Here is a 26,165-nt window from a genome sequence, read left to right as displayed (position 1 = left end):
TAAGGTTGGTTTAAGTCGAGGTCTGCCCAGTTCCATCTTGGCCCCATCAAATGCCAGGTGGTCACTATAGGTGACCTACCCTCTGAAGCAGAGTAAGCTGAAGGGGGAGAAGGGAGGCACTCAATTGTGTTGTTATCCATACCACCACTGTGGCTGGAGGACTGACAAGGGATCTGCACGTCACAATGCAAGCAGGTAAAACCACTGGTACAGCTGGCCTTCATTTTCTACCCTCTCCCAGCCTAATTATTTAGGACATTAACCTAGTTATGCAGATGGGTCTCGCACAATCAGTGATGTGACAAAAGCCAGATCCTGCAAGGCCACCTTTTCTAATTGTTCACTGTTTAAACCACATCATGATTACTGAAGGTATCTTTTCGACATGTCCAAACTGAGTAATAATTTTTACCCTGTGTTTTCACAAATGAGCTGTCAACTCCAGGTACGTCACTTACATTTAAGAATTTCCATCAGGGCCACTGCACCAATGTTCATCTTCTTTTACAGCAGGAAACCAACCAAGGGCATGGGTATTCTAAGGAAGGGGCAGGCAGAGCGTTCAATCTCCCAAATCCTGCCTCAGGCTGCCATTCCTTTATGATTCTTATTTTCCCAACTAAAATGTGATCTCCAGGAAGAGAGGTGCATCTTTTTTTTCATTTTTCTATCTTTGTACTTTTGAGTTCCCTCTGGTACCTGAAAATGCATTGCACATCCTGGGCCCCTAATAAATGGCTGGGATTCTGAGTGGTGGGCCCCCTCTGCCATCTGCCATTGGTTTGGTTCTGAGACCCCAGTGAGGTTGTGGAGGGAAGATACAGGGGGTTCTTAGGAAGCTGGGTGATTCTGGCTTGCGCTGGGACCCTGGCACATATCTGGGACCTCTGGAGGCGACAAGAAGCTGCTGTTGCCTGCTGGGGTCCTGTCTTTGGGGTGACCTAGGACTGGGACAGTACCCCAAGAACTTCTGTGGCTCTGAATACACTCTCAAGTCCACCTGGCTCTAGACATTCGTCCTTCACAACTCACCTAGAACCAAAGCCATTTCAATCAAGGACAGTATGCCCTGCTCGATGACTGCTTGGTCATGCTGAGCTTAGAGGTGACAGCAGCTTTTGTTCTCTGAAAAGCAGGATATTAAAAATTCTGTTGACTGCTTAAACAGGATTTATGTGAACATAACTGGCTAATACAGGACACAGTGAACCTGGGAGTGGCTTCTGTCACTAAGACAGTGGCCATGAGCGGAGAGCCCAGGGGGTCAGACTGGCTGGTTGAGTGCAGCCGAGCAGGGGTGGGGAGGGGTGTCCAGTGTGCAGGTTGGCATCTCAGTGCACCAGAACCTTCTGAGGGACACACATCCTACCTTCTCTTTAGAGGCGGCCAAAAGGGTCAGGTGAACCAGCTGGAATCAGGCATAACCTGGTACACTCTCAGGTACCAGTTAGTCAAGGGACAGGACACTTGTTCTAAATCAGAAAGCAAAGGTTTTTGCCTCAGCTCTGCCACCTCTGTGGGCCTCAGATTCCTCATCTGTAAGATGACTGGATGGGACTGGATGATGTCCCCTCCTCACTGCTCCCATCCCATCAATCATGAAGAACTGACAACTGCGCCTCCTGATTATATTTAGAATTGGATGCCTTCTCTCCACCACACGGTCTTGGTCTCTGTTCAGCCCATCACCTCCCAGCTGGATCACTGCATTTCCTAACTGATCTCATCCCACTCTTCTCCATTTTCCATGCTGTACTAGTTAATTTTGTGAACCACAATTGGGTTCTTGTCCGTTAAAAGTCTAAAACTTCAAGAGGCTCCTGTCTGGCTGTAGCACCTGGAATGCTCCAGCTCGGGGCCTCTGCCTGCCCCACCAGCTCCATTTCCACGCTCTCCCCAGCAAACAATTCTCTGCCTGTCACATGTTTCCAGATGAGCACCATGCTCTGTGGTGGAAAAATGCTCTCTGTGCCTAGAGCTGGCCTACTCAAAGTGCTGCTCTCCTGTGAACTGCTACTGGCCCACAGGAAGTAGAAAATGAATGAAGTTGCAGTCACAGAGAAAAACAGAGTAAGCACATAGCAACTTTTATAATGAGGCCACAGTAATTTTATGTCTGTTGACTCTAATAAAAATCTCAGCTTCTATTTATGTCTTTTTTTTTTTTTTTTTTTTTGTCTTTTTAGGGCCACGTCAATGGCATTTGGAAGTTCCCAGGCTAGGAGTCCAATTGGAGATACAGGTGCCAGTCTACACCACCTGCTCCACAGCCACAGCAACCCAGGATCAGAGCCACATCTGCAACCTATACCTTAGCTCACTGCAATGCTGGATCCTTAACCATTTGAGCGAAGCCAGGGATTGAACCATGGATACCAGTCGGGTTTGTTACCACTGAGCCTCAAGAGGAACTCCTATTTATGTCTTTTTAAAAGTTCATTATGGAGTTCCTGTTGTGGCTCAGTGGTTAACAAATCTGACTAGAAACCATGAGGTTGTGGGTTCGATCCCTGGCCTTGCTCAGTGGGTTAAGGATCCGGGGTTGCCATGAACGGTGGTGTAGATTACAGATTCGGCTTGGCTCCTGTGTTTCTGTGGCTCTGGTGTAGGCCGGTGGCTATGGCTCCGATTAGACCTCTAGCCTGGGAACCTCCATATGCTGAGGGAGCAGCCCAAGAAATGGCAAAAAAAGATAATAAATAAGAAATAAAAGTTCATTTTTCTGGACTTCCTGTGTGGCTCACAGCATAACTACTCAGTGTTGCTTAAAAGTTCATTTTTCTAGTAATTTATTTTGATCACATGTTATAAAAGTATTGGTCCCAAATGGATTGGAAAAGGAAACCACCCACTGGTTTGCCACCACAGACAGTTTGAGGAGCTCTGGCCAGCATCTCCCTTCTTTCTTCTCTACTGGGCTTGTCTGACAACTCAGCGAAGTTTCTGTGCCTCAGATGCCTCCTACATCCCCTCCTTGGATAAGCGTGGAGCCTCTCCCCCATGTTCCAGGGGTACTTGGCGCATCCCTCTAATCACACATTTATTGCACTGACTCTAAGCACTGGTTTCCCTGCAGCTTCTTCCCATGCTCACTTCAGCTCTCTAACCTCAGAACAAGGCACCTGGCTCAGGGCTGGGTGGATAATTAGGTGCTGATTGAACTGAACAAGCGCTACAGTTTTTGACCCTCAGCTCTGGTTACAGTTCCTTTATCTATACACCCCTTGAAGGGAACGTTCTTCTGGCCAGTCAGTGCATGTCCTTCCAGTGCCTAATTGGTGTTCTGTACATGATGGGTGCTTGGGAGATGAAGAAGAAATGATGAGAACTATTTTGTGCCTCTGGTGGTGACTTCCTTGTGCCACCCATCCAGCTGTACTCAATTCCCTGGCTCTGGGTCTAGTCCTAGAGTTAATGTAAGAAAGCTGGGCTTGTAGGTACAACAACCCATGACTAATGCGTGTGCCCGGTGATTAAGCATCCTTACAACAGTGTGGTATTATAACCAGACAAGACAAATCACCCCTGTACATTTCACATAAAATTGAAAGGTCAGTCCAGGAAGAAAAGAAATAATGAGATTCCTGAAGTCCTTCATCAAGTTGAAAAGCTCATTTAATTTTTTTTTTTTAAAGGCACTTCATGGAAAACTCCAAAACCAGAAGGGATGGAATATTACAGAAGAGACACTTAAAAGCTCAGAAAATCCTTTAGGCCCAAACCCAAGAACATGATTCCCATCATATGGAACAAATTTCTTTTTGAAAGTTGATAAATCCAAAAGTTTCACTGGGAATTAGTGGTTCTCCGTGTTTTCCAGACAAAGCAGTCTGAGAACACATTTCCTGAACCTCAGCCTTTTGGGTTCTCCTCCTCGACTTTCCTTTTAAAGCTGTAGACAAACTTCCCCTCCTCCTCTCTGCTTCAGAGACCTTTCTCTTCAAATGGTCAGGCGAGCACCTGCCCATTTGTGGGATGTAGTATATGAAATCGTCCCAAGGCTTCCTGAGAGCTTCTGAAGCCAGGGATCCGAGGTTCACTTATGAGGGACAAAACAAAGCAAGCCCCAGAGACGGGATTAAGATGGTGGAATAGAAGGACTGGAACTCACCTTCTCTCATTAAAACAACAAAATAACAACCAAATGCTGAACAACCTTCAACCAAATGGGCTGGAAACTTTCAAAAAGATATCCTACTCCAGAAGACAAAGAAGAGGCCACGTCAAGACGGTGCAGAATAAGAAGATCTACAAACATCTTCACTCACGCCTTTGAACCTAATCAAACTGCCTCCACTGTAAAAAAAAAAAAAAAAAAAAAAAAAAAAAAGGAAGCCCCAGAGACAAGACAGTGATTTTTCCCCCCATTGGAAAAGGGACTTTTCCTCACTCAAATTAAACAAAACAAAACAAAACACAATAAAAACGGAGAATCAGTTGATGCAAGAAAAATCACCAATATTTAAGATCTGAAAAAAAGTGATTGTTTTGAAAATAGAACATTCTGGCTGACCAATTTAGGAAACGCAGAAGCATTCAAGTCCCACCCACTCCAGTGAACTCCAGTTTCACTCTGCGTTTTACGGCCATTCTGCAGAATGTTTTATCTGCCTATGGAGCCTGGGTCCCACTGACACAAATCTGAACTTGGAATTTCTGGTCCGGGTTACATGACACATTCCTGGCCAAAGAAGGTGGTGATCTCGCATCTCCTGTAACTTTCCACCAATGCAAATGAGGTCACAAGTGCCAGGAGGCAGCAAGGACAGGTCTGCGTGGGCAGAGATTCATCAGCCCAGCCAGTGCACATGCTTTCTCTTCTGCTACAAGCATTTCTACCATCCTGTTTGCACATGTAAGGGAGGCTGTGGGCTCGGCAGCCAGAGCCACTGATGAGTTGAGACAGCCTCTGAGCCATTGCTCTCAGGCTGCCTTTTCTTCCTCGTGTGGCTTAGGACGCTAGAAGCTTCCTCTGCCCTGCCAGGCGCTCAGAGGTGCAGACTCAGGGCCATGCAAGAGGTTCTGCCTGTTCTGGGCTGGGAGTGGCCCCAGCAACTCCTGACTCCTAGCTGGCTGGAGCCAAACGTGACAGGGGTGAGTGGCTGAGGGAGTGCCCTTTCCTAAGGACAGCGAACGTGGCTTGCCCTCTAGGTGCCACCAGGGCAAGCTATGGAGGGGGCATTCCAGAGGCATCTCTTCTCCTTGGCCGATGCTCACCTGCCCAGTATCGGCTCTTGGAGAGCAGAGCCACAGAACAGATAATTCTATATCCTAACCATTTGGAGACTGTTCACTATCCTATTTGCTGGGGTCAAGGAAACCCATGGGATCTGAGGAAAGGGATAACAAGGATGTTATGTTTAAAACTCAGAGGCTCTCCCTGAGTTCTTAAACTGAAGTTAGAGGAGAAATCTGAGTCAGGTAAATTCCAAGGCACCTGAACACAGTCCTTAAGTCTCCAACTGCTCCTAAGTGTCTCCTTTCTCGGCCCCTCTTGCCCCCTCCATTAAATGGTAGGCAGTTTCCTGAGGTTCTGTTCCTGGCCCTTGTCTAGGTTTATGGGGACCTCATCTTGGGTGTGGGGACTGAGGAGTAGGCATTAAAGATGACACTGAGATTTCCTGTGCAGAACTCTAAAGCCTTTACCTGATCGATGACAGTGGTGGGGGCTGTCATCACTGGCCCTTTATGCAAATTAGAGAGAGGCACCCCTTTCTCAAGACAAATTCCCACTACCCTCTAGAAAACTCCTGGTAGGTCACACACCTCATCCATGATGATGGCAGAGTGGCTCTCCCTGGAGTTGCTCAGCACGTGGTCTGCCCAGCTGTGCAGCTAAAGCCCGTGGAGTCAAGCGTCATGCTGGACAGATGGTTCCCTAATTGAAACCTTTACCCTGACACTTCTCTCCAAAGACCAAGAGCTGCCTGAGAGGTTAGCAATCAATGGACTTGGGGCCATAGCTACTGGGGATGTTTCAACCCCTCAAACACAGAAGGATGAAACTGGATGGTACCCCATCACTGCCATTATTCAGGTAAAAAGCTTTAGAGTTCTCTGCATGAAATCTCAGCATCACCTTTAATGCCTACTCCTCGGTCCTCATACCCAAGTCACAGAGTCCTCTCGGCTTTTTCTCCACTCTAGCTCCCACTCCCCTTCTCAGCACCGTCACTGGCTTGCCTCAAACCAGGACTGGATTCTGAGGACTCTTTTCTGAATTCCTGGCATCCAGACCTGTTCTTCTGCATTTAACGCACCACGCTTATTTCCTGTTAGTCTCTTTCGCAAAAATTTATGGCTTCAACTGACAGGCAAATAAAGCCCAAACCTCCTGGTCTACACTCAAAACCTTCTACCTGCTCACCACCACCTACCTCACTGCCACACCCTGCTCTGGTCCGTCAATCACAATGAGGCCCCACAATTCCTTAGCACAGGGCATCTTCCTGCCTTCAAACCTCTGACCCTATTGTACCATCTACCTGGTATGCATTTCCACATTTCCCCATGAATTGAAAAAACCCTAGGGTTCAAATGCCATCTCTTCTTCAAGGCTTCTGCTGACCCTCTGCCTCAGAATCAATAACTTCCTTTTCTATGTTCTCATCACATTCTTTTTGCATGTGACTTTGAGCATTTCTGGTACCATGTCTTAAACTGTCCATTTCTGTCTGTGTTTGGAACCCCCCAAAAACAAAAGCCTGGAAGGCAAGGCCCCTGTTTTATTTACCTTTTGCTTTCCAGAGCCTAATCCAGTACAAAGCAGATGGGCAGGATACACTGAACAAGCCACTGAATGGCTGAGCTGGCTCCTTCAGAGTCAAAGCCCACAGACGGGCTTAATGATGGTCTCCTCTGAGGCTGTGTGTTTCAAAGCCCAGCCAAACAAGGGCAAATGAGTACAGAGTGTGTCAGGTAGGGTAAAGGGCACTTTCCAAACCAAAAAGTCCATAGAAGACAAATACACCTTTATGCCATAACTCACAAGCTGCATCAAATGTGATTCCTGGAACCCACAAGCCCTTGGCGGGAGGCTGAGGCTCAACACCATGGCAGAGAGTTGGCAGGATTTGGGGCTTCCTTCTGGAGCCCCTCCTGCCCCTTCACAGCTCTCCAGACCCCAGACTGGCCCAGCCCCACCACCTAAGCCAGTAACACATGACAGGCATCTGAACGTGACTCAGAATAAAGTTCACTTGGGAAGGTGAGGACCTAGGTGGAAATGAGGTAATGACAAATGGGATGCTTACAGATCTAGTTAGCAGCACTGTCTTGAGAACCCTAAGTTCTGAGTGGAATAATGTCCTCAAGCTCCACTCTGAGATACATGTACAGAGATGAGAAACCCATCAAAGAGAGACCATTTACAGCACAGGGCCTCCTGCATAAGACAAACTCAACCACCCGACCAGCAGTTATTCATCTTAATCCTATGTCATACTGGGATTTCCAAACCTGCTCTTACCTGAGACCAGACTCCCCAGTGTGGGGGAAAGAAATGACCCTGAGGACAAATTTAACCAAGACAGAAATCGAGGAGGGGTCAACTGACTTTGCTTCTCTGACACAGTGGTAAATGTGGGTGTCTGCACACACCACCACACTTTAAATACTGTCCTCCTGCAGAAGCCTGACTAGTGCAGATCGAAACACTTTTCTGACCATCTAGGTCTCTGCTTCCCTTTCAACACCACTAGGATGGCCTTAAGAATATCATTAACGAGGCCACCCTCCCTAGAGAAGAAAAACCCCTCTGTCACTACCTAGAGAAGAAAAAACTCCGTCTCCTCTGTACTGCCTTGATGCTCAGATCTGTGCCCACTCCCCTTTAATGCTTTGGAAACAGGGAAGTTCCTTGAAACTCAGAGCAAAAAAACTTGCCAGCTGCCAGTATTCTCATTTTCATCACATCAGACACCATCAACCTTCTGTGATCTTTAGTTTCTTGGAATTAAGGGTATACAGTTGTTGTCATGATGCATTCCCAAAGTTCCCTGGTGGCTCAGTGGATTAAGGATCCAGTGTTGTCACTGCTGTGGCTCTGGTTACTGCTACGACTTGGGTTCAATGCCTGGCCTAGGAATTTCTGCATGATGTGGGCATGGCCAAAAAAATAAAGTAGGCATCCCCCTGTGAACTGCTGTGTTAAAGGCTGGGGGACCAAAGGGAAGGAAATACTAACAGGGAAACTGAGGACCTATGCATATTGACTCGCCATCAAAGTAAACAGAGTTTAGGTGATTCCATCTGAAGACACCAATGCTTCATGGAAGGCCACGGGCTGCAGGAACTTTCCTTTTCTATCAGGTCCAAAGAACTGCATTAAATGTCTGTTCAGGAGTCACTGTGTGGCCAAAGGGAAGAAGAGGCAGTTAGGTTCCTTCTTTTTAGAGTTTCTTTTTTCCCCCCTTTCTTTCTTAGTCTGAGAAAGAGCCACAGGGAGCCACAGGGTGGGTGACTCCCATCGTTCACGGAAGTCTAGGTTGATGGTAGTGTCTGGTTTTCTAGGACACGCACTCCTGGCACTGAAGAGGAACTTTCTGGGAGGGTGGCAAGGGCTGGGCATTGGCTAAAGAAGCAGAGAAGATATGCTTTCCAAAGAGAGCCCACCCAAGAACCCAAGAGTTGAGACTTGGCTTGGGAGATCAGCTCCAAATGCTGGAAGAAGCCTGAGTTCCAGGGTTGGCATGGACACGAGACCACACCCCCCCCACACACAGTCCAGTTGGCTTGGGAAACTGCCACAGCCCCTCAGCGTTGAGGCCTGAAGCCACAGCACAATGAAGTTTCCTCTGCTGACTCCCTGGTGCACCACAGAAGTGGGCAGACATTCCATGATGAAAGACGATCTCCCTGACATTTCTGCGAGCACTCAGATTTTCCAGCAGATTTCCTGTGGCACAGCCTTTCTGCCATCAAACTGCGGGGGGAGAGCTCACTGTTTCCAAAGTGAGGTGGAAAAGCTCATGGCAGCTGTAACTTTCGAATGCTTCCCTCATTTCCTCTTAGAGACCCACAGGGGGACCTACCGATCAGGCCTGTGTGGACACTGATTTGGGCTAAATGACATCTGGGAATTCTGGAGGAACTGACTGAGTGGCCAGGGCCAAGCAGAGTGTGGACACCTCCTGCTGCTCTGGTTCTTGCATCCCTTGTTTAGACTAAACTATGGAGACATACGAGTTCGATTTGGTAATTGTAGTGTTCCCTTTGGTCCCCGATTCTGAAGCTATTTGAATTTGAGACACCAGGTTAAATACTGGAGACATTCAACAACAGAAATGGATGGAGAGACATCTGTCTGTCTGTCTAATCTCCCCTTTCTTTAGCTCTATGGAGTCAAACTAAACATGACAAACCCATTCCCTTCCTTCCACATAATTCTAACAACTGGTAATTACTTTTACTTCTTTATATGTTTATACTACAATACTTACTTCCTGTAGGCAGGGTCCTGACCAATCTTGGTCACCACATATCCTTAGACACAAAGTAGGTCTCAGTAAATATTTGTTGCATGAGTAAATGAATGACTTAACGGATGCATATACAAATAGATGCATGCAAACCCATAAAGTTATGACTACTGACAAATTTGTATCTCATGTAAATTTATTAAAGCATCATGCAAAGAAAATGAAACATGAGACTCAGGGGAAAGGCAATTTTCCCCAATGTGTCTTTCAAATTAAGATAGTGACCAAGCTAAAAAGATACTTTCAAATAAGTTCTAATTCATGGCCTAGAAGAGAATAGTCCATGAAAGGAAAATGGTGGGAGAATAACTCTCCTACAGGAGGGGAACCCTCTCAACTGGTAAAAAATACTTTTCTTTGGTTCTTCCATCTCACAGAGAAAAAAAAAGTTGTAGAATGTGGATACCTCTTTGCAGGGTGACTGTGCAATGTACTGTCCAAAATGGGACTCAGTAAAAATGGGGGGGGGTGCTGGTATTAAGGGGGAAATCACGGGGGGGGGGTGCTGGTATTAAGGCAGAAATCACAGGAGCAAACTGGGATGTCCTTGCCAAAGCTAAGATATGGGGCAGACCTAGCTCTTCACAATATATGTTCAGCTAAGCCTACTCAACGTTAAAGCAATTTCTTGACATTCTTCTCTTGAAAGTGCTTGTTCTTTACTGAATTCTTATCTTAACTCTTTGCTAGGTTTATGTTAGGAAGAATTCACTCTTAGGAAGTACAGTATCTTGAGCCTTCCTGGGAAGTTATCCATCCTAGAGTTACCTCTTTAAGCATAAAGTAGGACCCAGACCACCCTTTGGAGACTCCAAATGAGCTACTGTGAAAATGCTCTGCGGAAAAAGCCCTCGACGCTCTTTCTCTGGATGCAAACAGAACATAAAAATATCCAGTCGCTGCAGCAAAACTGAACAAAGCCCAGCAGCCCCTCAGATGGTCTTGTGGGAAAGTGCCTTGTAACATGCTCACTTCTTATGGAAGTGCCACCAAACAAAGATTACGCTCAGCCTTCCCAACCAGAAAAGCTTCAGTTTTTCCCATTTTCACTGCCAAAGATGAAATGCCAAGAAATGCTGGGAACCGTGCTTATACACACTTCGTATTTTATATTCTGAAACCCCAAGGAATAAGCTGCGGAGAACAGAGTCCTGTTTCTTACAGGGCAGCTGAACAGCTACAGCACTCAGCTCTTTGGAGCGTGGCTGAGTATTTGCATGGGGAGAAACAAACACAGACCTCACAGGTTCTTCCCGTTGGTGTGGACCTTCCTGGCATCTGTGGCAGACCTCGGCTGGCTTTTCTCATTGATTTCTTTTTTGTTATTTTTTAACTTTCTGAATGACTCAGCCAGATGCTTACGGGAAAAAAAAATCACTACCACACATTTAAGTCAGTCATAAGGAAACTCAGACACCGCCTCTGACAGGTTTGAACTCGTCTCTTCACAGACAAGAAAACAAAACTTCAGTGTTTTTTAGGACAAAACCGAACCCTCTTAATTTTTTTTTTTTTTTTTTTTTTTAAGAGTGGCAAGAAAGCGGCCAGCCTGACAGGGTTTAGATTTCGGTTCCCTTTGTCAAAAATTTCCCCCTAAGCTGCAAATTAGGTCTTAATCCACCGCCACAGTGTATTTTTCTCAATTCCAGTGTCTCCTGCAGGAATTGGAACAAACAAACAAAAACCAAACCAAACAAAAATATAAAACAGGTCTTCCTTCTTCCCTCCCTCCCTTCCTTCCAGAATTATTAACACAGGAGCCTCAGAAAGGGCTCAGGACAGAAAAAAAAAAAAACAAAACAAAACAAAACAAAACAAAACACCCAACAACCCACAAAAACCTGTTCTAAAGGGTGAATTTTATGACTCACTATCACCTGCTTTCCTCCATTTCAGTCTCATTTCTTTGTCAAAGGAGTGTTAAAATCCTCACTAGGGGCAAACTTGGGAGGGGCAGGCTTCCCTTGGCTGAGATGAAAAAAGATGTAACACTCGCTCTTGCTTAATTCACAAGATCTGGACGGTTTCCACAAGTTTTCACTGTACAGGAGCTCCCCTCTGATTTTTCTTCTCTCCTAGACAGTGCTTGCTCCAGTGCCTTGCAGAGAAAGGGGTTTGAAAAGCTTGTGACCAAGCTCAACGACCAAGCCACTCCTGCACCAAAGCAAAGCAAGCAGCCTGCAGCCAGTGTGGCTGTGTGTGCTGTTGCTCCTTAATCCAGTTATAAATAACCACTGATGCAACTGCACGACATGTAGGGCTGGAAATAAATTTCTCTTTGTAGCTATGGAACTGCAATAAACTTTTATAAGCCTGTTGCTTGATCCGAACAGACCTGCACAGTTTCTCCAACAAGAGCAGAATTCTTTGCAGGTTTGAACCCTCGCCCTTCTCAGAAAAGAGGAGTCTCAAAATTGCTACCTTTTTACAGGATTTGATCTTTGGAAAGGTTTAGGGAAAAGTCTTTGTTCTTCAAGTGTCCCCTGTAGCACCATTTGTTTTTCCATAGGAAACGCACTCAAACACAGGGCTTGATTGCGCATAAACCATTTCTGGCAGGACAGGCAAGAAATGGGTACCTGGTTGCCTGGAAAAGAGAAATCAGGAGGTTGGACTGTAATCTTTTTAGAATAGCTAAACATCTCTCTTTTATTGCATGTAGGCATTAACTCATCTAACTAAATTACACTGACACTGCTCTTTAGTCAAGAACTAACACTCTGTTGATATCTATCTTCAAGTTATTTCTCTCTCCCAATGTGTTCCTCCAGGCAAGCTCAGTAGTTAGAAATAAAACAGAAATGAAGAGAAGCAAGAAATATTGCTATACCATGTGCCAGAAGTGGAAGGATACTAAATGAAAATGAATAAGCAAAGCTCTGGATGCCAAGCCCTGATAGAGCCATGACAGATGAGAGAAAAAGCCTGAGTGTCCTGGCTCTTCATTCGGCAGCTCCCCCCGCCCCACCACCAACCCTGTGACAATTCTGTCCCATGCCTACTGACTGATTTCTCTTCCTCCTCTGCCCACCCCTCACTCCTTTTGCGTATTTCTTAAAAAAAAAAAAAATGGTTCTCAAAAATCATAAAAGTGGACTTCCCTTTGTGTCTCAGTGGTAACAAATCTGACTAGTATCCGTGAGGATGTGGGTTTGATCCCTGGCCTTGCTCGGTGGGTTAAGGATCTGGTGTTGCCATGAACTGTGGTGTAGGCTGCAGATGTGGCTTGGATCCTGCATTGCTGTGGCTATGGTGTAGGCCAGCAGCTGCAGCTCCGATTTGACCCCTAGCCTGGGAACTTCCATATGCCACATGTGCAGCCCTAAAAAGTCCAAAAAAAAAAAATCATAAAAGTGACACCTTCTCACCATAATCACTGTGATACACTATGAAGATACGTAGTGAAAAATTAACCATGGTCCCCCCATCCCAAACTGTTGTTTCTGCTCTTCCACAACTTCCTACATACATATATCTATGTACAGACAGCTTTTGCTACCTTTTTTTGGCAGATATACATGATTGTATATGGAATGGGTGATCAACAGGGTCTTGCTGGATAGCACAGGGAACTAACTCTACCCAATAGTCTGTGATAATCTATATGGGAAAAGAATCTGAAAAAGAATGGATGTGTGTACATGTATAACTGAGCCACTTTGTTGTAGAGCAGAAATTATCACAACATAGTGAATCAATAATACTTCAATTAAACTTTAAAAATGAAAAAAAAAAGGGAAAAAAACAAAACAAAAAGTGGGGCTTAAATGAGCATACATACTATTTAACTTATTTTTCTCATTGATTTACCTATCAGGAAAACACTACCCAGATGAATCAATATACATCTAAGTCATTCACTATTTCAGTAGTTGCATAATATTCCACATGATGAGCATAGTGTATTTTATTCAACCATTTTTTTATTAAATCTCTCCACCTCTTAAATGAGTTCACAGTTCAAGTTTCTTCCCTGGGTCATTTTCTTCTTTATAACTGATAATACGTATGGAGCATTAAGTGATTCCAGACATGGGAATAGTGTATAAAGAGTTTATACAGTATTACAGAGCTAGTACCTTGTGGAGGTAAGTTTCAAATCTAAGTTTGATTCCAAAGCCTTGCTCTTAACTGTAAGTCAGTAATGTCTCATTTGCACACTACTGCCATGCAATCAACCAGACTCTATGGGCCATGTATTCAACATTAGTTATTTTGAGGCAGATTGTTTGATTAGGAGTTTCACAGGTGTTCTGGTCTTCATCTCCCCCATTTTCACACCTGTCTCATCCTGTGCCTCATCACTGTGAAAGGAAATTCTAACTACTCTATTCTGAAGTCACACCAACAATCAACTTCCTACCATGCTTGCCACCCCTATATTCAGCATCAAAGAAGTACAGCTAAAGCCCAAGTCTTATCTAGAAAGGATAACATGACCTACTAACATTATAACTCATTATTAGTTTAGTTAACAAATTACTAGTAACAATACTTCTGATTTTACAAGAGAAGAATGTAACAAAGTCAAACAGATATCAAATCAAGAATGAAAAAAATACATAGATGGCTTATAATTGCTCCAAAATCAATGATTGCAAAAAGATAACCAAAATGAATAACATCACGCTAATTCTATTTCCTTCTTTTGACATTGAAAGACCAAGAATGCCTCCAAATATCTGAAAGTCTTTCTTGTAGAAGATTGTGGATTTTTTCAGTCTCCTCTTTATAGGTGGTCCAGAACCAGTGAAGAGATGATACTGAGAGATACTGTTTGAGTCAATACAAAGGTGAAATTTCTAATAGGTATTGATGCCTAAAAGTGGAGGAAACATGTCCTCTTTGTTTGGAGGTGTTAAAGTATAGGAAAAAAATGACTACCCAGCAGGTTGTTGGGTATTCATACTTTGAAATAGAAGGGTTTATAACTGTGAAATCCCTTCCAACCCCAAATGTAAAAATTGTGTCATGGTATATGGATCAGGTGTTTTGATGCAAGTATCAAGAATGGTATAGGACAGGGATGCTCTATGTGAAAGAGCAGGTTTGGAGGGATATTCTGGAGCTGAGAGGAGCAATGCCAAGGGAGAAAGGAGTAGTGAAGGGTCAAATAGTCAAACTATCACCTTCCCATGTTGAGAATCACACACACATTTTGGGAACCAGATCCCTCCATGATGTTGTTTTCCTATCAGTTTGCCTATCAGTTTACCTCCTCTTTGCAACTGAACCCCCAAATTTGATGTCTGAGCATCTTTGCCAAACAGTACCAGAGCTCTTGCACTGAGTTATATTTCTTCTTGGGAAGTTTTCTGATAAGTAAAAATTGATATTGGTAAAACAATGGGGGAAAAAATCCCACCTTCACGCAGACAACCTATCAAAAGGCAAACAGTAAAACCACATTCCACTCAGCTCTTTCTCATGCCAGGGACGCAGGAAGAAGATCTGGTCTCAACATAACTGGAAAACATAGCTCCAAGATGAACATCCATGGCTCAGTGAGCCAAAAGGATGACAATGAGTTCACCTAATCCTCAGCTGTTCTCTCATGTCAGTCTACCATGTGTTCAACTCCAGCAGGTGCTATTCTCCTCAGGGCTGAAGTAATTTCCGGGTAGATTTTGTACTTTCAAGTAGATGCAAATCACCCTGCTTCAAATAATAGAAAATACTGAAAGCTGAATAAATGTATGAATGAATCACTGTGATGGACTGAATGATTGTATACTCCCCAAATTCATATGTTGAAGGCTGACCACACCATGTCTGGAGATGGGGGCTTTCAGGAAGTAATTAAGCTTAGATAAAGTCAGCAAGGTATGCTCCCTATGATGGGATTAGCACTTTATAAGAAGAGACACTAGAGAGCTTGCTTTTTGCCTTTTCCCTCCAGCAATGTGAAGATAGAGCAAGAAGGTGGCTGTCTGCAAGCCAGGAAGAGAGCCCTCACTAGAAAGCAAATTGGCCAGCACCTTGATCCTGCGCTTCCTAGCTTCCACAACTATGGACATAAATTTGTATTGTTTAAGTCACCAAATCTATGGTGCTTGTTATGGCAGTTGGAATGGACCAGGACGATGACTCACAGACAAGGAGTGATCACAGCCTGAAAGTCAAGGCTCGACAGAACTTAAGTGGTACAGCAGCAGCAAGTTACCTATTTTTGACACTGTCATGTTGAAAAACTCATATTGGGATATATTCAGTATCACCTATGAGATCCGTTTTGAAAATAATATTTTTAATGATTAAAAAGGCAATGTTTGTTCAATGCAGAACATTTGAAAAGCATCGAAAACAAAATAAAAACCACCTTCATGACCTCAGACACTCAGACAACCACTGGTGATGTGCTGCTGTTTATCCTCCTGGAACTACTTTTTCCACAGAGAGTAAAACTGACTGAGAGAATGAGGTCCTCTTTGGGGGAAGGGGTTTCTTCTGACCATGGCCATCACTGCACTTGCACAGTCACTTTGAAGAAGGCTATCCTCTTATACTCAGAATGACAGTACTGAGAAGTGATTTTTACTTTCATGATCCTAATATGGATATTCACATCTTATTATACCCATGCAGAATCAACACTGGGTGCCTATGGGGGTGGTTAGGGATTAACTGAAAGGAGGACCAGGAAACCATATGGGGGATGGAAATGTTCTATGTTTTATTTGGAGTGTTGATTATATATTGTGTACATATACACTTGTCAAAATGTGTCAAATTATACACTTAAGATGTATGAGAGGAAGCGAATTATAAAGATCAATACAACCCACTAGGTAACGTCAATACCTATCATTAAAACACGTGTTTTGACGCATTCTCAAAAAGTGAACACCACTGAGCAGGTACTACATACTTGGCTCTGGGCTAAAGGCTTTGCGTGCACCCCTCAGGTGTGCATTTCTAGGATCTCCATTTTATCAAGGAAGAAACTGAGGCTTAGAGGGGTTAAATAACTTGCTCAAAATTCCACACCTGGGAAGTGGTAAGGCAGAACTGCAACCCAGGTCCCCCAAACCCTGGAAAAAAATTATAACAGTGCTCCTGACTTTTGACTCAGCACTAATACCGCCAGAAATCTGTTCTAGGGAAAGGATCAAAGACAGATCCAAATGGATGTGTACAAGGATACAATAAACTTATCCTTATTAATAAGTCAATTTAAATGTACTATAAGTTAAGTCCCTATGACAGACCACTGCATCATGTAATATTAGGTTTAAAAGAGAATGTAAATGACTTTCATGACAGGGAAAAATGGTTACGACAGATTAAGTGAAAAAAATCAGGTTAAAAATACGTATAGTATGACCTCAATTTTGTTTCTGTTATTAAATATATTTAAAAATTTTGAGGATATTTATATATATAAAGAAAATGATTATCTTTCAGTGGTAGGTTTATAGATTACTTTTCAATTTTAAATTTTCAACAGTTACTATAGTCTGCTTTCATAATCAGAGATGCAAGAATCATTTTTATTGTAAAAGTAAAAAATACAGGTGAAAACCATTGCTCTCACTAATGAACGTATACTCCATGAAGACTATATATACATATTTTAATGAGGACAATATTTTTGCAAAGCCCCTTACTAATTTTAGCATATTAATATTATTCAATAACTTGTAACTGTTTAAAAAAGTGAAATCACCAGGCTTTCTGACTCAGTCATAAATATATATTACCTACCATGTAATGTGTATTACATGGTAGGTTTAAGGAACTTATAAAGCAACATCCAGTTTGTAAAAATGATTTCAAAGAAGTCATTACCTTTGCTTTTAGCAGAAAGGTATGAAAGTTGGAACAGATTATTCTTGAAGTCCTCTGAATATAGCAGACAGAGCTAATGTAACACTGAGAAAAATGAGTGTCGCCTTAAGCAAAAAAGTACACAACTTAAATTTTCTACAAATTCTAAGGACCTAAGTCATTAAGTGTAGAAAAATGATGACAGGGACCACCACTATTCCCCAAACCCAAGTACCTTCTGGCTCCTTTTTAAAAAACATGTGAAGAAACACTTATTGACATGTCTTTTCCTATGAAATATCATTCATTTGAGAACTGCAATCACAAGGAAGAAATTTTGTCTTGATTTATATTATCATCAAAATGAACATCCAAAATTTAAAAATTCCTCAGTGTTAAAACTATCATTTGAAAAATACTATTATGGATGTTCAAACATTCTTTTTTAAAAAACTTAAAGTATAATTGATTCACTATACTTTATGTTGTGCCCATTTCTGCTGTACAGCAAAGTGACTCTTTTTTATATTCTTTTCCATCTTGGTCTATCCTAGGAAATTGGATACAGTTCCCTATGCTACACAGTAGGACCTTGTTGTTTATCCTTTCTAAATGTAATAGTCAAACATTCTTTTGGAGAATTAAAATTCTCAAAGGCATTCATTTATAAAGAAACACTACCTTAACTTCTGAGCAAATCATGGGTTTGGACAAGTATAACCATAGCGAGAGACTGTGAGTTAAATCGGCATGGTGCAAAGGCCAGGAAGAGTGTGGAGAGAAGGGTCTTACAGGCTGCCATGGGGGCAGAGAAGGTGGGTGCCAAACCCAGATAGGGGCGGTGGAAAAAGGGGCCCAGGAAGAGTTTTCCATTGGAGGTGACGACAAAGCCAGGATTGAAGGGATCTGCAGGAATTCCCTTGGCAAAGAAAGGGAGGAGCTTCCAGGCACTGGGAAATGCACGTGCCAAGGCCGAGAGGATGAAGCAACTGGCACCTTCATGGATTCAAAACTCAGGTGGGATGGTAGAGTCCCACTGCAGGCTGCATGACCTTGAACAAGTTACCTACTTTCCAGGGCCGCATGTTTCCTCGTCTGTAAGATACAGATGACACCGCTTCCTTGGAGAGATGTCATTAAGAAGGTAAAATTAAGTAGAGGTGTTTATACTATGGAGAAAAAGCTGGGTCAGGAAGTATAAAGCATTTATAAATGCTTAGCACATGTGGCTATGATTCTGATTGGCAGAATCAAGGTGACAGCTCAGATCATCTCCTCTGCTCGGCCCCAGCACACCAGTCCAGCCATCCTTGACCTTATGGAGCTCAACCATGTCCATCAGGCATCTGTCCCTGCCATTTCTTCTGCCTACAATGCTCTTCCCCCAGATATTCACATAGATCCTGCTTCCTCAAATCCTTAGGTCTCTGTTCATCTGCTCAAATGGTCCAGATCAGAGAAGTCTTTTTTTGTTTGTTTTTTCTTCTTTGGCTGCCCTGAGGCATATGGAGTTCTGGGGGCCAGGGATCAGATCCAAGCCGCAGTCTGACATAATCTGCAGCTGTGGCAATGCTGGATTCCCCAACTCACTGTGCCAGGCTGGAGATCAAGCCTGCATCCCAGCACTCCCAAGATGCTGCCAATCCCATTGCGCCACAGCGGGAACTCCCAGAGAAGTCTTTCTTAATCCTCTGTGTAAATGGTAAAACCATCCTCCTGGAACTTTATACTTCCTGATCCAGCTTTTTCTCCATGGAATTTATCACCCCAATATTCAATATACTTCCTTTTTGTTTGTCTGACTACCTGTGCTAGAATTTAAGCTCCTGGTGGGTAAGGGATTTGTCAGCCTTATTTTCAGAGCTTTGAAAATAAAAGCTGTGTGTAACCCAACCTATGGGGCAGGGCCTTTCTTTATTCTTTATTCTTCTTTCAGTCTCTGAGGATCTGACATCAAGCTTTGCATTAAGGAGGCATTTCATAAGCATTTGTTGAACTGTACAAGGGAATTATGTTTTACAAATGGCAGTGTTCATCTGACAGCTAAAGATCAACAATTACACTTTTAGAGCTTAGCAAATAAATCCAAGATTGTGTTTAATTATAATGAATGAGTAGATTGCTTGATCAATTTGGGGCGGGGGAGGAGAGCAAAACTGGGTCTGATTTCATTAGCCAGTGTAATCAATGAACACATTTATCAATTAGTCCCCAATAATCACAGCCTTTGTTGATGCAAAGGTCAGACACTGATGAGGTATGCCAGGATCAGTATAATGATTTAATAAGTGAAGTCCAGAAACAATCAAAGTGTTTCAGGGCTGGAATTTCTTTCTGTCATTAATCTGGGTCCTGGGAGAAACTGGGTCCATTTACTTCTGTAATGGTCTGAAAACGTTCTTGGCTCCCCCCTCAAATGAACAACCAAAACCGACTTCAATACTGGAACAGATTGACTCAAAATGAATTTGACTACTTCTCCCATACATTAGAGAGGCAGCTGAAATTTAAACCAAATGCAAGGGTATAGTCTTCAAATTTTATAATCTGTCCCTTATGCTCCAGGGCTTCCTAAGGAAACTTCCTTAAGGACTTGTGATAAGTACATGGTATGTGTATTAACTACATGTGATATCAAAATATGGCTAAAATGCAAAGAAAATGATTTGGTTTGAAAGAAAAGCAAAATCAGGAGTTCCCACTGTGGCTCAGTGATAATGGACCCGCCTAGTACCCATGAGGACACAGATTTGATCCCTGGCCTCACTTAGTGGGTTAAAGATCCAGCATCGCCTTGTGCTGTGGTATAGGTTGCAGATGCAGCTTGGATCCCGAGTTGCTCTAGCTGTGGTGTAGGCTGGCAGCTGTAGCTCCAATTCGACCCCTAGCCTGGGAACTTCCTTAAGCTGCGGATACAGCCCTAAAAAGCAAAGCAAAGCAAAACAAAGCAAAACATAATCAGATTTAGTTTACTATAAAAAGATTGGCTTCCTTTTGCCTTGGAGGAGGCCAGAGGGCCCCTTTTTCTGGCTGTCCTGAATCCATGTTCACCCGCCATCGGGGCCTCCACCATGCCACCTATGTGTGACTCTAATGAGATCAAAGTCATATACCTGAGGTGCACCAGTGGGGAAGTTGGTGCCACATCAGCCCTGGCCCCCAAGATGGCCCCCTGGGTCTGTCTCCGGAAAAGCCTGGTGATGATGTCAAGAGACAACACGGGCAATTGGAAGGGTCTGAGGATGACAGTGAGACTGACCATTCAGAACAGACTGGCCCAGAATGAGGTCCCTGATCATCAAAGCCCTCAAGGAACCAGCAAGAAGCAGAAAAGCATGAAGCACCATGGAACCATCACTTTTGATGAGACTGACAACACTGCCTGACAGATGCAGCACCGATCTTTGGCAAGAGAAAGAACCCCGTGGAACCTTCAAAGAGATCCTGGGGACTTCCCAGTGTGCAGCATGTGGGCCAAAATGCTGAGGGCCACCACCCTCACCACAGATGACATCACCGGTGGTGTGGTGGAATGCTCAGCTAGTAAAAAACTACAAAGAAAAATAATTTAATAAAGGATTGACAACCAAAAGAAAAAAAAAAGTTTGGTCTTCAGAGGGTTGCTTTTTACAAGATACAACTCCAATTTCTGTAAAGAATTCTCTATTTTTGAGGCTGCAGCTTGAGGAAAATTTCAGCTCAAGCCTCTGCTACAAGGAAAAGGCAAATCAGCTGTTAGTGTGTAAGCAAAGAAAAATCTCTTCTACTGACATGGCAGGTTTCAAAGAGCTGTCACATTTCTACTTCCATCTGGTTTGAGCTTCATTAACACTCTACAGGGAAGCTATGTCAGTGGTACCCCCGACAGACAGATGGGCAAGCAGACAGAGTATTCAGCAACCCACCCACAATCTCAGGACCAGCATGAAGCAGGCGTGGGTCTAGCACCCAGGTCCTTTTGAAAACCATACCCACCATTCAGTTCAAAGAATATATGTTGCCTCTCGTACTTATTTTAAAATAAGTGATGTTTTTCTATTTTTTTTTTTTTTTTTAAATTTCATGGCCTATGGAAGTTCCCACATCAGGGATTGAATCCAATCCAAGCTGCAGCTGTGACCTGTGCCACAACTGCAGTAACACTGAATCCTTTAATCCATGGCACTGGCCTGGGGGCTAAACCCACACCTGCACAGTGACCCATCTGCAGCAGTCAGATTCTTTTTTTCTCCTCCATTTTTAAAATGGATGGACCTGTGGCATAGGGAAGTTCCCAGTCCAGTTTGAATCAGAGCTACAGCTGCAGCCTACACCAAAGCTACTGCAACACCAGATCCAAGGTGAGTCTTCAATCTACACTGCAGCTTATGGCAACACAGCTTCCTTAACTAAGTCAGGTCAGGGATCGAACCTGCATCTTCACAGAGACGTTAGAGTCTTAACCTGTTGAGCCACAATGAGAATTCCTCTATTTTTTATAGCATTATATTTTAAGTGGAAATGTACTTCAGGGACACTTACACTTATACAATGATGCAATATAAAAGATTTTTTTTTTTTTACCATGGAGCTAAATTTAGGCAGCTTTCTAATGGGGCCCAATTTCCTCAGGTTCTGTCTTTGGCTCACTGTTTCATTTAAGATGTTCTTGTTGAGTGATCTTATCCAGTCCCGTGATCTAAACTAATAGCTATGTTCTGATAAATTCTAAATATTTAGCTCCTGTCCATCCTTTTCACTGGGCTTCAGACTCAAATCCACCAGCCCATTAAGCATCTCCACTGGAATGGGTCTCAGGTACCTAACATTATGTTTCTAATTCTCAACCTCTTCTGCTGAGATCTCTTCCTAGGCTCATGGTCTATCCTAGCAAATGTACCATCATCCATTCAAACTTCTGGCGAAATACCTAGGAATGTCCCCAGGTTTTTCCTTCACCCCCTGGTCTACCCCGTCACTAAGTCCTGTCTGTTCTACTTGCTAGTATCTCAAAAATGTTTGCCCTTCTCCTCAGCCCTACCATCAATGTCTTAGTTCAGAGCCTCATTATCGTCTTTCCCTAGAACACTGTAAGAGCTGCAAAATGAACCTCCCCCTGCCACCCATATGTACATGTCCACTTACTTCTTCCCCAAAATAAATATAAAATATAAATCCACTTATGTCATTCAACATGCTAAAAATTCTTCAAAGACTGTCCTTTATCTGCTACAGAAAGCCCACATTTCCTGTATCTGACACTGCAAGCTTCCTATCAAATAACTATTCCCCCTTTTCCCTTAATAAGAGAACCCTAATTTTGAGCTAGAACATGGTCATATAATAATTTCCTAGCCTTCACTGCAGCCAGGTGCATCCATGTGGTCAAGTTCTAGAAATTCCATAGTAAGTTTTGTGTGGAAGTTCAGGAAGGATCCTTAAGGAGAGCTGACTCGGCTGACAGGAGTGCCCTTTGCCCTTTTGACTGCCTAGAACTGGAATACAGAGATGACTTCTGGAGTTGCAGCAACCATCTTAGACCATGAGGTGGCCTTGAGATGGCAAAATAGAAAAAATAGAAATCTGGGTCACAGAGGACTCCATGGTACTTTCATGGTGGAGCTGGACTGTCTACCTCCTGACTTTTTACAGGGGAGAGAAATACATTTCAATTTAGCTTAAGCCACTCTCATTTTACATCTCCTATGATAGGCCATGGTTCTAAAACCCAAATGACACAGATTTCAAACATCTCAAGAATATTAAGGCTTTCATAGCTTAGTTTCTGCCAATCCCTTTAGTCTTATCTTCCACCATACTTCAAACTACTTCAAAATTCTAGTAATTTCCATCTTATCTACGTATTCACCATGGACTTTCATACTTCTCAGCTTTTACTCAGACTTGCCCCCTATCTCAACACACTCCTTAAATTTATTCAACTTTTAACTTTCCATACTCAGCTCAGGCATCACCTCTTACAGGAAGTCTGCCTAAACTTTTGTCTTAGGCTAAATGGCCATTCCCTGTGCTCCCATAATATTCCTGTGCTCCAGTTTGGCAACCCATCTGCTATTATGTATTTATGGGCCATCTCTCTCACCCCACAGAAAGAACCTCAGAGAGCAGACACCACATCTACTCATTTTGTATCTATATCTCCTGACCCAAGCAGGAACTCAGTAATTGTTCTGAGCTCAACTGCATTTTCCTCACCGAAATGGACGGAGTAAGAGCAAATGTTTCTGAATGCCCTGCTTAGCCCTTTGGGTCATCAGGAAGTACCAGACTGAAACAACATTTTCTAACATCGACTGTCTTTTTTTTTTTTTTTTTTTTTGGGAGATGAAAAAAAGCTGCAAGTGAGCCATCCTAAAAGAACATCCATTCTGAGAAGCAATTTACTGTAGGGATGTTTCAGACTTGAATTCTTTCATCTGGAACAGGGAACCTGGCACTAAGTAGCCTCTGAGGTCTCACCTGGCTCTGACTTTTTATAATTCCATTGTTGACTCTAAACACATAGATCTGGACACAAGGAACTCACTGTGAGTGGATGGCTTCTCCAGGGATTGGCAGCATGACCAGCCTTACCCAGCTTTGAAATAAATTATTTACAAGGAGTACCTAATAAAATCTTGAAGTCATCAAAGGACAGTGAGCACTCTAGGGTAGTGAAATGTCCATTGTGGGAGGATATGCCTCCTAGCTTCCAACCACACTGGCTTTCCTTAAAAGCCCTTGAATTTGCTATGCTTCTCCTGATCCTGGGCACCTGCATTTGCTATTCCTCTGTCTTGCACACTCTTTCCTTCCCTCTTCACTCGTTACCTCAGCTCATGAGTCACTTCCTTAGGAAAATCTTCCACCTATCCTTGACCAGATGGAACCATCCTATGAGAGGTTTTCATTCATTGCGGTGCATTCCTCTTCTTCACAGCACTGGTCACAGTTGTGATTTTCTATTAGTATGATCAAGTGATTGATGTCTTTCTCCCTCACTAGACCATATTCTCCACAAGGGAGCATTTTTGTTTTTGCTTATCACTGTATCCATATCCTTGGCTCCATGAACACCTGTTGAACACCCCCAAAGGCTGAGCAAGGGAGGAGAAAAGCAGCTGGTGAGTTTCGTGTGGGGTCCATGGTAAGCCATTCTAATAAACTGGAAATCCTCACAGAGCCCCTTCACACCTGTGAAAAAGGATCTCAGGAGTTAGGGATTGAAGTCACTTTTTCGTGATGGAAGAGTAGGCACTGAATGGGAACTAGCCCAACAAACTGAGAGAAGTCAGGAATATGACTAAAAAGTTTGGAGCACCAGTAACAACCCAGGGTAAGGGCTCATAGCCAAAACCTAAAGTGAAAGTTACTAATGTACTGAGACTCCCACCACCGGCATATGCTGAAGAAGCAAGGACTACATGAAGATAAAAAATGACAATTTGTAGCTATCTTTGTAGCCCACAGATCAGGAAAGAGTAGAACTTCTTGAAGCAGAAGGAATGATGCAATCACACAGCAAAAGGAAAATGGAGCTCCTAAATTTGACATTCATCTTGATCTAAAAAGACTACCTTTCTCACTAGAATGGGTAGAATCAATATAAATATAAAATTGGATTCCACTATAAGTAAGACTCCAGAATCCCAGGCTCAGATCAAAGACATCTGGGGACTGTGAAAGTCTGCTGATACTTAGGAGTAAGAAAGGTCTCAGGAGATGGGACTCAGACAGATGTTGCCACAATTTGCAAGAGTGAGAAGAGTTAGTTATCAGAGGACAAGGACTCAAGCACGTGATACTCATCACTAACCCAACACACAAGTCGATTTGGAAATAGATGATGTGAGAATTCTTTTTAAAAAAACATTTTAACAATTTTTTATTAGCCTATAGTTGATTTACAATGTTGTGCCAATTTCTGCTATATAGCAAAGTGAACCAGTCAATATATATATATATATATATATATACATTCCTTTACTTATATTATCTTCCATCATGTTCTATCCCTAGAGACTGGATATAGTTGCCTGAGCTATATGGTAAGACTTCATTTCTTATCCATTCTAAATGTCATAGGTTATATCTATTAACTCCAAACCCCCAATCTATCCCACTCCCTCCCCATCCCCCTTGGCAACCACAAGTCTGTTCTCTAAGTCCATGAGTCTGTAGATAGGTTCATTTGCGCCATATTTTAGATTCCACATAGAAGAGATATGAAGGCAATGCTCACAGAGGTGGCCTCCCCATGGGATCTCTAGCAAAGCAATGGTTCAGCTAACTTCAGATCACACAGGTGTGTGGAGTCATAGAGGCACCTGATGCTCCCTTATGATATCTTTGAGAAGCAAGAATCAGATGATATTAGAAATTTGTGTTGTTCATGCAGATCCAACAGCTCTGTTTCCAGATTAGCTTAATTGATCTCCTCTAGGAGGGATCATTGCTCATCTTCCCAAATTCTAAGTCTTAAAAAAAGTCAAATTAGGTAGAGATTGTTCTCTAATTTGAGGAGAAATCAAAAGTGATTCCTGCCTAAGTGTTACAGGTACAGGACAATATGGCAGGTCTGGCAGGTGGCCTCTGTGGCCAGGTCCACATCTGGATGATGGGATAGCAAATTGTCACAGTACGTGTTTGGAGCTTTAGGAGTAAACACTCATTACCACGCACTCCACACACCAGGAACTGCACGGGGCACAAAGTGGTCAGACACAGGAGTTAAAAGCTGTGCATTGAAACGTGCTGTGTTGGAGTAGAATGTGGTAAGGAGGAATCAAAAGTCAAACTGTGCTCTTCTATAAATTCCCCCTCACTCAACATATTTTAGATACATTCCATGCTTTGTTAAAAATAGCAAATCCAATGTGTGCTGGCTGGCTTTAGGGGATTGGGGTTGAAATGTCAATGAGGGCTGAGTTCACCTTTAAT

General features: G+C 43.1%; 1 protein-coding gene across 2 annotated transcripts in view; it reads right to left on the bottom strand.

Moving 5' to 3' along the window:
- PRKCH (protein kinase C eta) overlaps positions 1 to 26,165 on the bottom strand; it is a 233,037-nt gene that overhangs the window by 41,061 nt on the left and 165,811 nt on the right. The window lies entirely within an intron of this gene.

This window comes from Sus scrofa, chromosome 1, assembly GCF_054392235.1.
Source record: "Sus scrofa isolate SSC_HxYL_T2T_F1_AM1 chromosome 1, Sscrofa_HxYL_maternal_Yorkshire_Landrace_v2.0, whole genome shotgun sequence".
Taxonomy (NCBI): Eukaryota; Metazoa; Chordata; class Mammalia; order Artiodactyla; family Suidae; genus Sus; species Sus scrofa.
This window is presented reverse-complemented; position numbering and strand designations above follow the sequence as displayed.